Below are 13,308 nucleotides of genomic sequence, written 5' to 3'. Positions count from 1 at the left end.
GCAATTCTTTAACGAGCATTTTAAATGATAGCTACAGACACTCCGAGCCAACGAGAGTAAAAGAGAGCCAGCCAGAGCAAACGAGAGCCAAGGAGAGCCAAGGAGAGCCAAGGAGAGCCAAGGAGAGCCAAGGAGAGCCAAGGAGAGCCAAGGAGAGCCAAGGAGAGCCAAGGAGAGCCACGGAGAGCCAATGAGAGCCAAGGAGAGCCAAGGAGAGCCAAGGAGAGCCAAGGAGAGCCAAGGAGAGCCAAGGAGAGCCAAGGAGAGCCAAGGAGAGCCAAGGAGAGCCAAGGAGAGCCAAGGAGAGCCAAGGAGAGCCAAGGAGAGCCAAGGAGAGCCAAGGAGAGCCAAGGAGAGCCAAGGAGAGCCAAGGAGAGCCAAGGAGAGCCAAGGAGAGCCAAGGAGAGCCAAGGAGAGCCAAGGAGAGCCAAGGAGAGCCAAGGAGAGCCAAGGAGAGCCAAGGAGAGCCAAGGAGAGCCAAGGAGAGCCAAGGAGAGCCAAGGAGAGCCAAGGAGAGCCAAGGAGAGCCAAGGAGAGCCAAGGAGAGCCAAGGAGAGCCAAGGAGAGCCAAGGAGAGCCAAGGAGAGCCAACAAGAGCCAAGGAGAGCCAACAAGAACCACGAGAGCTCGCAAGAGCCAGCGTTGGCGTTGGGATAAAACTTGAGATGGTTGCCAGATATGAATCATCCAGATATCAGAAAAGAAGCAGATTTTAAAGGCAAGGATTTAAGAGGGGTTGTTAGATGATGAATAGATTTTGGTGCCACACCCTAAAGGTGTCTTGAAAATAAAGAAGATGAAAGTAAAGAAAAAAAGAAAATAAAAACGCTTGGATTAGTAGTCTTTTAGAGTCGATGAATTGTTTGAATGATTTCAAGTACACAACAGAGAATCTTTAACACAAATGCAAGTTTTAGGGTGTGACTTTAGGCGTGGCCTTGGGTGTGGCTTCCTACAGCACACCCCTTTTTTTCAAAGTTTTTAGGGCGACACCCCAGAAAGTGCCGAATCACAAGTAACAACGCAGTATTCACATTTTTTTATAAAAATACATGGCTCCAGTTTCAGCCTGGCCTTTTTTGTTGGTTTATCGTCAGCTTCACGTGTTCTATTTTGCCTCTGATTTTTGTAATTGACTTTCCTGTGCATAGAAGTGTTCGGACAAAATATGTGTTTGATAAAGTAATTAATGCTATTTTGCTTATCTCTTTCTGTTTCCTGTGACTATTCTTTAATTTTTCATTTTTGCTGATATTTCATTCTTTGAGTTTTTGAATTTCAGCCTGCCTTGTTTCTTATGTTGATCTCATATTTTGAGCAAATATCAGGCTGAAGTTTCTTTTAAGAGCTGTTCTTATAAAAAAGTGTGTAGTCAAAAAAAGATTGGACATGATTTAGGGAGTCACCAAGCAGATACTTAGAAAAGTGCTTAATCATCCCAATAGTACTGTTGCTTTTGTAAGAGTAGCCTTTATTATGTTTTGTAAGAGTAGCCAAAATTTAAATCTTTACTTGACAAAAAGGAGTCCAAGAATGAGTCAGTTCATCCAAAAAAATATCAAGGCTTAATCTTAAATAATCTTACTAGGAATAAAATTTGAACATACTTTCAAGATTTTATGGGTTAGAGAACATAGGCAGCTGCTGATGTCACAGGCTAGAAAGTGGATTAGCTAAGGGCTTAAAGGTGATTTTCCGTGCATTTTTCATTATCGAGGAAGAAGAAACACACAATCTGACTTTATGTTCACAATAATTTCATACTTTATTTTGCTGTAAACGCAATTATCTAATGCAACAAATCTTATGCATGAAACCAATAATATAACAAACTAATCTCAAAATTTGTAAAGCACTTCCTTATTTTCCAAGGGGGGGGGGGGGGGGGCTCATCCCTCCTTCTTTTTCGTCAGGAGGGGCTGGAGCCCCCAGAGCCTCCCCCTGAGTTTACGCCTATGTTAGAGAATGTGTATTGGGATGGAGGGAGCGTGTTGATAGAAGTGCTTTTGCCAGGCAAACTGCATCAAACACTCGCGTATGGCATGGACGTTTGCCTTCTCGCAATCCAAAACTTTTCTTGTATCAGCTATACTGTTAATTGAGATAACGTGTGACTGTTTAGTGACTTTGGGGCAGGAGGTATGTAGTATTAGAATATCTTTAATGATTAAATCATTTTCGCTTCATGAATTTCAAAATTATCATTTATCTGGTATATGCAAAGGCCAGTAAATTTGAAAAACGTCATTGATAAACTAAAATTTCCAAACACCGGGGAACGTTGAAGGGGAAATCACGCCATAAAAAATCTCGTACCTCTTTGGTGGAAATCCTGTTTTTGGCATTGTTTTGAATTAGCATTTTTCTGTTGGATGTAATTCGATATAATTTTTGCTTGAAAAGTATTTGCAAAACCAGCTTTGTTTTTTTAATAGGGCTATTTTTAAAAGCCCTATTAAAGGCAAGCGAAAAAAGTTTCTGATACACCTGAAGCTTTGCGATTTAACTATAAAAACAAGGATCTGCTAGATGGAGTGGATAAAATTATAAACTTTTGGCAAAAATCGAACGCATAAAAATATCGAATTAAAGGGTACATGCAACATCATCGACATCGTTTTCAGCATGGCCACATTCTTTGTCATACCACTGAGAAAAATGCGGCTCTTCACCGGAGCTTGAAAAGAAGTACTTATTGTAAGGGACATTTCGCTCGTTGAAACACCTGACTACTTTGTGTGTCTGCAATGTATGTGGAATGGACTCGACATTATTCTTTTGCTCTGGCTTTTGCATCCCCCCACGCAATCCATAGGACCTCTCCCATGATGAGCTTCATTGTAATGCCATTCTAAGTTGAACCACAGAATAGGAAATAGTTTCTATTCTGTGGTTGAACTCGGGTTTTCACAATTGTTAGCAGCGTGAACACATCACGGGAACGAAATTGTCCCATCACTTATTAGAATAACTTTATCAATATTGTTGTTAATCTTGGCTAAAGGGTGGTTGATGACCATGTTAAAGCCTGGTCCCCTTTTGGTCGTTTGGGTCGTTGGAGTCGTCAGAGTCGTTCCTGAAAGACACGAACGACCCAAAAAACACATTGGTTTCCACTTGGTCGTTTGAGTCTTTCGAGTCGTTTATTGTTGATGCTGTTCTTGTTCATTGCTTGCACCATGCATCGCTCATTTAATTTGGCGGCATGCATGGAAGGAACGATGATAGCATTCGATAAACAACAACTGATGTTGCAAAGTCAACTATTTCTACCTCTGGTGACTTTGTACAGACAACGATGTTAGATCACTAAATTTCAGTGCAATAGCTTGCCATGATTTGATATTTTTGTATTTTTTTTAAACTATTTCCAATAATTGTTATAATGGCACTCGTATTTTTGAACTTCTTCCATAAAGCTTGCTGTGAAATATTCAGCTATCTTGTTCTTGTTCTAGTCAAACACGCGGTTACAAGAAAATCTCCTATTCTTGAAGAAAAAGTTATTAAAGCGTGGGTCGTTTGAGTCGTTTGAGTCGTTTGTCGACTTCCACTTGCAAAAATCATTCATGCGTGGGTATTTTGGGTCGCGGAGATAGAATTTTTTCCATATTATTCTATTTATTTTTCTATTATTTCTATATAGAATAGAATTGAGTCTAAAAATAGCACTTGGGGGCACTTTTCAGCTTGTGTCTGTTCAGCATCATTATCAAGGTGTCAAATTGCACCAGTTTACCCATTTTCATGCTGGTACTACAATTTGCACAATTCGTGTCAAATACTGTGCTTAGAGCCTAGACTATGAAGGTAAAACCCAAATTCGAGAACTGGGTTCCAGTACCCCATTCTAAAATTAGCATCAAGGGGTAAGGTTGTCAATTACATCTTTACGTATGACTTTTCAGTTTGTTGAAAGTATGGAGAAAGCTACATTTCATATTCATATAAAAGAGAGTAATTATTTAGAGAAGAATGCCTAAATAGAGACATGGGTACCAATTTCATATTCTAAAAATAGCATAAAGGGGCAACTTTTCATTTCCTTTTCTCTTAATATATTTCAATATATGATAATGCACCTAAATCTTTCCTTTCCCACTTTTTTCATAAATCAGTAATGACATATGGAAATTGGCCCAATTCGAGGACTGGGGCCAAGTACCCCAGTCTAAAAATAGCACTTGGGGGAATTTTTCGGCTTGTATCTGTTCGGCATCGTCATCAGCATGTGAAATTACCCATTTTCATGCTGGTATCACAATTTGCACGATTCATGTTCTAACAGCCCAGACTAGAAGGAGAATGGAAGAGGAAAGGGGAGAGACGTCACTTCGATTAAAAATCACTAGTTATTAATTTGTGATTAAATCAATCTTGTGCGTGATTAATTTGATTTTTAGTAATAAAAGTGATAAAAGTGGATTTTTTATTTATTTTTGATTATTTAGAAACTGAATCATAGATTAAAAAGTGCTCTCAAATAATTCCATGCTCAATAAACATCATCAACAATTTTGCAACATACTTTATGAAATTGAAGAAAAAAATTAGCACAAGGGTGGATCCAGAAAGATAATTTGACCGTTGCAGATTTGCAAACAAAGAACGTGCAAAATTTTAATAACATTAACAATTAAAAGCAGATATATCTTTTCTGAACTGCAGCATAAGCAAAATTTTGAATCAGCATGGTAGGTTGGTGACAGTAGCGTGGAGTGAAAAACAGTGAAAAGTTGTTGATCACTTTAAATGAGACATTAAGACAAATGCATGTTTTCTGCTCTGTGGGCTGCTATTTTTGTCATAAGAATTTGAATATACATAAAAAAGCTATCTTTCCTGAACATGAATCCATTAGCAACATGGATGCAAACAGCCTGGAATGAAAAAAAAACAGTGAACAGTTGTTGAACACCTTGTGAAAGACATTAAGACAAATGCATGTGCTCTGTTCTCTGCCCCCGCAAGTAGACAGGGAATTTCGCATAACCATCTAGCAACCTGCCTAAGCCAAATTTTTAAAGTTTAAACCATAACGGTAAAGGCCACTGATTGTTTTAAGCCACTGATCATTCCGGCAAATGACCGGAAATTGCGTTTCCGGAAGCATGAAAAATGCACGGTCAGCAAAAATTTTGAATTTTTCAAATCTCATTATGTGATCAGAAAGAGCTTGCAAAACTGAGCGAGAGACATAAAAAGAACAATGTGATCTGACCTACTGATCTGATCGATACTTTCTTCGTTCGGCCTTTTCCATCCAACAAATAAAAAACAAAATCGTCTTTACATCCGAAATAATCCGAAATAAAACAAAATATAATTTTCCAACTTGCGGAATTGGATTTCTTTTGACTCTTGATCTATTTCCTACTCGAATTTTACTCTTTTTTATTACAACATTAATTACTACATTACTACAATTAAGTTTATTATGATGCTTAGATGTTAACCTAATTAAAAACAACACCTTTGTTTGAAAATCCTCGAAAAGTCTTCTGTTTTAGAGTAAATCTGGGTCACTATGTGCAAGAGTGTATTACATCTTTTAAAAAGTCTTGTTTTTCATGTGGAATTATGAATTTCGGCATATACATGTATTGTGTATTTCGTTTATAATTTTGCATGTGAGGATAATTTGTTATGGAATGGATGAACACTCAGCGACAGATGAAGCATCAAGAATTTTGAAAGGGGGGGAGGAGGGGGGAGGGGGGTGCTAGATAATGAATGAATTTTGATGCCGCATCCTTCAGGTGACAGGAAAATGATGAAAACGCCCATTTTCGAAATTTGTTTTTAGTTTTAAGATTAAGACAATGATTAGATAAATAAACTAAATTGTGCATCATTGTTACTACTGAATGTGTACCAGAAAGTACTTTTTACCGAATCGAAGCAAAATTTACTGAAGACCAATGCCTCCCCCCCTCCCCCCGTTAAATCAGACCCATTGAAAACTTGTTTTTATGGTTTGAGAGAAAACTTCCATTCAAATGGATACATTATTCTGAATATTATTAATATTTGCATTCGCTATTGCACGATTGAGTGGGACAAAATAAGAAACATGCTATTCTGAAATAACAGCAATGTCAACGCAAGCCGCTCCTCGCGTGCTTCGCGCAGTCATTTGCAACGATTCAAGCATTTCACGCGATACTGTTTTTTTCACAATTGTTGCAGTTTATTATTTTAAGTGTTTTGAAATGATTCCTCAATGAGTCGTGAGAAATTCACAAATGCTGATAGCTTGATTTTCGTGCAGCGAGCAATAAAAACAAGAATTTAGCCCTTCAGATGCTGTGTGAGACAAATTAGCGAAGTTATTGCGATACCGAAGAATAAACTGTGTGGCTCTTGGCTTTAGGAAGACCGAGCTTTTGGATTTAGTTTTTTTTATAATGAGGCTTGTAGGCCGAAAAGGCCCATCGCCAACACAATTACCATACTTAAAAGTTAACATATTTACAAATTAGCAATAAATCTCAGAACATACTTACAAATCAACAATGAATCTCAGAAAACAGCAAACAGCTAATACAAAGATTAACAGATGAAAAAATGATTATAAGCTCGAAAGTTTACGTTACGAGGATATGCACATAGAGGACTTCTCAAAAGATTCCCGTGATTCAAAAGCCAGCGATATAAAATTGGCTATCGATATCAGACAATCCGTATCTTCTTGACTCATCAACCAAATAAACTTATCACAAAGGTCAAGGGATGATATTCTGGGGAATTAAGAATAAATCATAGATAACATAGAATTACTAGCAGTCTCGTAAAGGGGACAAACTAATAAAAAATGAATTTTCCTCCTCCACAGCAGTTTTATTTAAAAATTGACAATACGGACATTTTCTATCAATCCTAGGTATAGGATTCTTCCCGTATCTACCTGTTTCAATCCTGAGGCTGTGAGCACTGAGACGTAGTTTTGCAAAGTTGGATCTTTTCTTTTTGCTAGGTATCAAGTCTAAGTAATGCTCAAACTTATAAACACTTTTGAAAGATGCGTATGTACAAAGCTTTTTATTTAGAATAATTTGTTCTTTTTAATTTTCCATAACTTTAGATCTAAAATTGGAAGAAAAGACTTGGAAAAGGTGACCATGTTTCTGGGGACCTGGGATCTCCTTGGATCATATCTGTGTTCTCCTGAGAGCAATTGCCGTGGTAAAATCTAATAATAATAATAATAATAATGGAAACATTTCATTTTCAATTCAACTTAAACTACAACTACAAATCTCACTATTACAAGGTAATTTGCAATTGGCTAGCCTGGTTTTACAAGAAAAAACTATAACAATCGTAAGGTAAAAGGAAAAACTGAGAAAAATAAAATAAAATAAAACAACTAAAGTTAAAAAGGATGTAATTCCGGATTTGTCCATGGCTTATTTTTGCAACAAAATATGTAGTACGTAGTACGGATGGCAATGTTGGAAAGTTTAGAAATGAGATACTGTTTTTGTTGCTGATCGATGGAGAGAGAGTCACACATTTTGAAGAATGAATTGCAGGAATTGCCGAAGATGCCAAGAGAGCTCATAGAAAGATTAACAAAGGAGACACATTTGAACTGCCGCTGTAAACCAGATAAGAGAGGAGCATACTTGCTGTGTTTTCTTGTAGCATTTGTCTCAAGATTGGATTCGAAGCCAACAGTTAGCTCTAAAATGTAGAGGTAATTGTTGTTAGTCCTCAAGAGAAGATCAGGGCGAAGGTTTTCTCCAGTTATGATTGATGGTGAAAGAAAGCCAGGTATATCAGCGTAGATGGTAGATTCATTGACAGCTTTATAATAATAATAATAATAATAATAGTAATAATAATAATAATAATAATAAGACCATATTTATACAAGTAAATTTGTTCAGCAAAAATGAGATTGCTGCTATCAATCAAGGACCTGCGAAACTAATGTACCTACGATATAAATGTTACAACAATATAGTTTAAAAAGTTTTTACATTAATTAAATCTAGAGAAAAAGTTAAAAATCAAAGTCGATATCCTTGCAGCAACTCTTGAACTTCAGTATAGATGTTTCACTTTGTAGTTTGCTGGGGACTTTATTAAAAATTTTTACACCCTGGAATGCAAACGTTTTCCGTCCTGCTTCAGATCAGCAACACTGCGCCGATTGGAAAGAGGCTGAAGAGACTTTGTGAGGTTGAAGTTGCTAATAAGGCGAATGGCTTTGGATTGGATTTGCCAACGAAACGCACTGAAGATTCAGGAGCACCACCCCAAATATGGAAGCCGTACTCCAAGGAAGGAAGATTCGGGACCCATTAAGAGTTGTCATGATGAAAGGAATCTATCTGCTTTAGAGAGAAGCCCGATTTTTTTGAGAGAAATGTTTTGCAAAAAAGGAAATCCTAAATTTCTAATTAAAGTTCTTTGTGTCATCAACACTTATATCTGTGGTCACTGTGTTGTGAAAGTTTTCTATCACGACCGAACGTGCCAGCCTAGAATGTTACATTATTCATGATGGCGAAATAACATGCATTCACGTCAATTATTCTCGTCCAGCGATCAGGATAAGGACAAAATTGTTAAAGCACAATGCAAGAATGGTCCAATGGCCAAGGTTTGAGCATCTCCATAGAACTATGACGAGATCTTGGCAGATATAGCTAATCTTTAAGTTATTTTGTTTAAATTTACTGCAGAAAAACAGATCTTTATCGAAGGCATTGAAGCTGCAGGTATGAGCACTTAACGAATCAAAGATTAATGCTAGTGCTAAACAAAACAAGTAAACAAGGTACACAACGTCTTTCAATAGTAAAAAGGTTAACATGGATTCTTGTGGGATCGTATTAAAGATTTATGAATTCGTCGCTTGTTTGTCGGCACCTTATCGTTAGGCAGCACATAAGAGCATACGTAGTTTGTTTCAATGCGCGTGCATTGCCAGCCTTTTATCTTTATCTGAAAAAACTCAAAATTACTAATTGTGCATGCTATGAGGATTTATGGAACGCATGACTATTTTTTTGCCAACTCAGCTAAAGACGGAGCTGAAATTTGAATTTGCTGAAGAGGCCCTAACCTTAAAGACTCATTGCTAACAATGGGCCTTTGCGAGCGTGGCGACGATCCAAACAATGGCAGTAAACTGTCTTCAATGACAGTAAATTGATTTCAGACTGTCTAAAAATGCATTATGGGATGCTTGCGTAGCGCAATGGCTCATTGTTAGCAATGAGTCTTTAAGCAACGAACTTTAAAATCATTTTAATATGATATTCTCACGTTAGGAACACAAACAATGAAAATTCATGAAACCTTCCTTTTTTTCGCAAAAATTAGCCATATAACAAACGTATCAAGTTGCACATTTTTGAAAATAAATAGAAGGTATTGGCATGATGAATGTTGTAGACAAATAAATATCACAGAAATTCCTGGATCACAAGATCACAATTGCTTCAGTCACTTATTGCAGATATATAGTAAAAAACTTCTTATATTTATTTGCAAATTTCCGAAATGCAGTTCATCATTCCTGATAAATTTTATGAATTTCTGATGTTTTTGATAGGAATGGCGTGCCATAGCGAGGTTGGACTGTCTACGTAACGGGCTTTTATTTGCCTAGCCGGAGACGATAACTCAAAGTGAGATTCTATTCATGTAAACCGCAATTCATGACTTTACGACTGCAGGACTCCGACTAAGTACAAATCTGCTAATCATATGTTTTATACAGGTTACATTTGACCGATTATGATTGATATGTGATTGGCAGTTTGATTAAATTTATCAGCGAAACGAGGTTAACGAAAACGAGGCTAATCCTGTTACATTTAGACTGGGGGGATGGCAATCAAAAGCATAATCTACTGACAAAGAAAATGAAGATGAAGATGAAGAAATTTTAGGTGCTCTTTCACCTACCGGTAGACGATTTTACCGACCAACTAAGGATTTTGTGGACCAACTTAAGCTTAACCGATTTACACATAATAATTGGCTAGTTACGCCACTTGTTGCAATGGAGCATCAAGTAGCTAAACGCAAATAAATTGCTTTAAATCCAGTTAAGGCAATGCCAGTATCCTTAGTTAGATAAAAGATAAATAACATTTAGCAGTAAAGGAATATATTCTATGCATTCTACTGAAAACTTTAAACAATGCAAACTACTCTAAGAACCTTAATAGAAGGGAGGGGGCGCTTATTAATTTTTCGATTTCTTTCCGACCCCACCGGAGCTTATTTGGACCCCCCCCGCTTATTGATTTTTATATGCAATCATTCATATCCCTTATTTCATTTGTCCCTTGATCTTTTAGGTGTGAAATTTCTGTAAAGTTTCTCTCAAATGAAGAGGTTGCATTGTACAAATGTTTTAACATTGAAAAGTAGTATAACATCCGAAAAATTCACATAGGCCAGGCTGATGTATACAATGATAATTAGTCTGTTCATTTTAGAAATACAACAATACATTATTACATGGTGATAATTGTCATTTTGCTATCGATTGTATTCAGAAGAAAATCTCATTTGATCCCAAAAAAGAATCATCACGTGATTTTTCAGAATTTTCACATTTCCGACCCCCCCCCCACTCACTAGGACCCCCCCTCGCAAAACTACCTACCTAGTAACCCCGGCCGTAAAGTGCTTATCTTTCGTGGCATATCGATATTTTTGGATCTACCCGCCTAAATTAGCCATGTTGACATTTGTGAAGCTCTTTAATGTACATTTTTAAGCAGCTTTTTACAGTAGCTGTTGCAACAACTAATTTCCTTGGCTTTTTCCCAGGAAAATCTTTGATACCCTCGACAAAATCTTCACCCAACCTCGAAGTTTCAAGGGTTGGATTTCAGTTTTAGAGTTAGTTAATCCCTTTGGTTTTGGCTGCATAACAACGTTTTTCAATTCCATGTGGTAAAAGTCGTTGAAGTTTGCTGTTTCTATAATTTAATCATCGGATAAGTTAAAAATATTCGGACCTTGTTTTTGAAGTTACTTCTTATTTCCAGGTTCAAATACATGATGGGAGGACCCGTTTTGCGTCAATTTGAAATAGAATGTAGGATTATAGAGGATTTAAATATATAAGCAGACGAGAGCCTGGCAGAATGGCAGAAAAGAAAAACATAAGGGCGCTGTCAAATTCTGCGGTCAGGTGAACTTTTTGAAACCTGCACTGAAGTATTTTGCCTAAATCATAATTTCTTTCAAACAGCCTTTTTCCTTTGAAGTTGTCATATTGAAAAAAACCCACAATTTTCGTGGTTTTCTCAGTCTAAAATTTGAGCAAGCGGAAATTATGACATTTCCCATGCTGATGCAGTGCTAACGAAGAAAGGGTGCTGTGGAGATCGGAATATTTTATATCTGAGCTCATGTATTGACAAATTGACAAAAAATTCAAGTGAGAAATTATAATGTAAAAAGGAATATATATATATATTTGAGCACATTTTACACGTTTATGTTTCTGTGGGTAATGATAAAAACGTCCAAAACCGGCCTAATTCTAGCTGCGAGACACGTTTGTTGTCATTTTCTTGAATTCTGTTTGGCTAATGGGGTATGGAGAATTTAGGTCGCTTAGCCAATCAAAGATTTGAAACCTAGGCTTACTAAACGATAACATCGCGAATATGTTTTCGATATTTTATTATTCTTCTCAATCTTAAGGAAATTTTTGATACATTCAACCACGATAAATTTACAAGAACTACATTTTTTAAGTAAGAGGCAAAGCAGGACTTTCTTTAATCTCACTTCAAGAACTGAATCAGTTCTGTTTCTAAATTTGCACCAAACAAACGCCAGAGACCTAGCTTTTGGTGTTCACCCAGGTTCTTTTTTAAGCCCTCTTCTTTTTTACTTACTTGAATGACTTAGAAAAGGGTCTTAAATTCTACAAGGCCGACATCTATGCAGGTGGCATAAATATAATGATTACATTGAACAATGCATCGAAACAACTGTGGATGAGAATGAATAAACTAAATCCCGGTAGATGAAAGAACCAAGTCCCGGTTAAGGCTGGCAAGTTTAATACACATCCATAAGCCGGTATCTTTGAAAGAATCGGTATTTCAATCCCTTGACATTAACATGCATTTTATGGCTTATTTAACTTTTTGATGCGGCATAGGTCCCTAAGGGCGAGATTATCATCAATTTCAGCCAAGTGCATCTGCGTCACTTCTCCTCTAAATTTGTTTGGCTCTGCAATGACATAAAAAGCACATAGCTCGGAAAAATTTCGATAAGACAAAATTGTTCAGAAAAATAGTTGATGGCAAACTAATTTGAAATGAACATCTCATGAATATCAAAGGATTAATGAATTGAGGTCCTGCAGCTGTAAAAAAATTGAAAAACATCATCGAAAAGCCTATTAACTGTGAATATTGTTTGTTGATATAAAGAGCCACCTGTGTTATGTTGAAACTTTCTGAGGCAGTCCTCTTATTTGAATATATTTTTGTAGGAAAAAGAACAACGAAATCAATTGGTTACACGAGAGAGCTCTTAGAATAGCCTATCATGATACCAATCAAAATTTGAACAACAACTGGTAAACAAGTTAAAAAAAAACTACCTCTCAACTAAAAAATCTGCGATATTTTGCTATTTAAATGTACAAAACATTAAATTGCTTGAATCAACTCTTGATGAAGCTTGAGCCTCGTGTTATGCTTAAATTATTCTTAAATTTCAGCGATTTGGAGCCTTAATGCACTTATAGGCTATAATTTTATAAGAAAAAATTGTGTTCCAAATTGCTCAATCTTTGTTAATTTTCAAAAGTAAAATAAAATATGCTCCTTAGGCATGGAAACATTCACCTGCCAAAGTTTGTGTGCTGCCAACAGCAGATGGGCTTTTAGAAAGAGCTTAAAAATCACCTTTAGAATCAGAATCACAAACTCAACTACCTGAAATTTTGGCATTGATAAGGTTGAATTGGCTATATTTTTTCATTCCTTACACATTTCAAATAGTTACTTTAAACTTCATCTGCTGAAGCGGTTGATTACGTATAAAGAACTTTGAGACGAAGAAATAAAAGCATGCTTTTTAGGCCCAATGAAGCCTCCTCCCTTTTTGAATAAGCGCTACTGTCAAAATAAAGGCCTTTAGAAGGTGCCCTGGGAATTTAATTGTGGACTTACGCTAATGAACAAGACATTCAAGAAGCAAGTACAAGGAATCCCAAACAAGAAGCAGAGGTTTCAGTCCTGCAAAAATAGCAGCGGTTTTCGAGACAAGAAGAAAAATGAGCAGATTTAAAAATGAAAGCTAAAG

Source organism: Rhopilema esculentum, chromosome 20 (genome assembly GCF_057945365.1).
Source record: "Rhopilema esculentum isolate cy_ngs chromosome 20, ASM5794536v1, whole genome shotgun sequence".
Lineage (NCBI taxonomy): Eukaryota > Metazoa > Cnidaria > Scyphozoa > Rhizostomeae > Rhizostomatidae > Rhopilema > Rhopilema esculentum.
The sequence above is the reverse complement of the archived record's forward strand: the minus strand, read 5'-3'. Positions refer to the sequence as shown.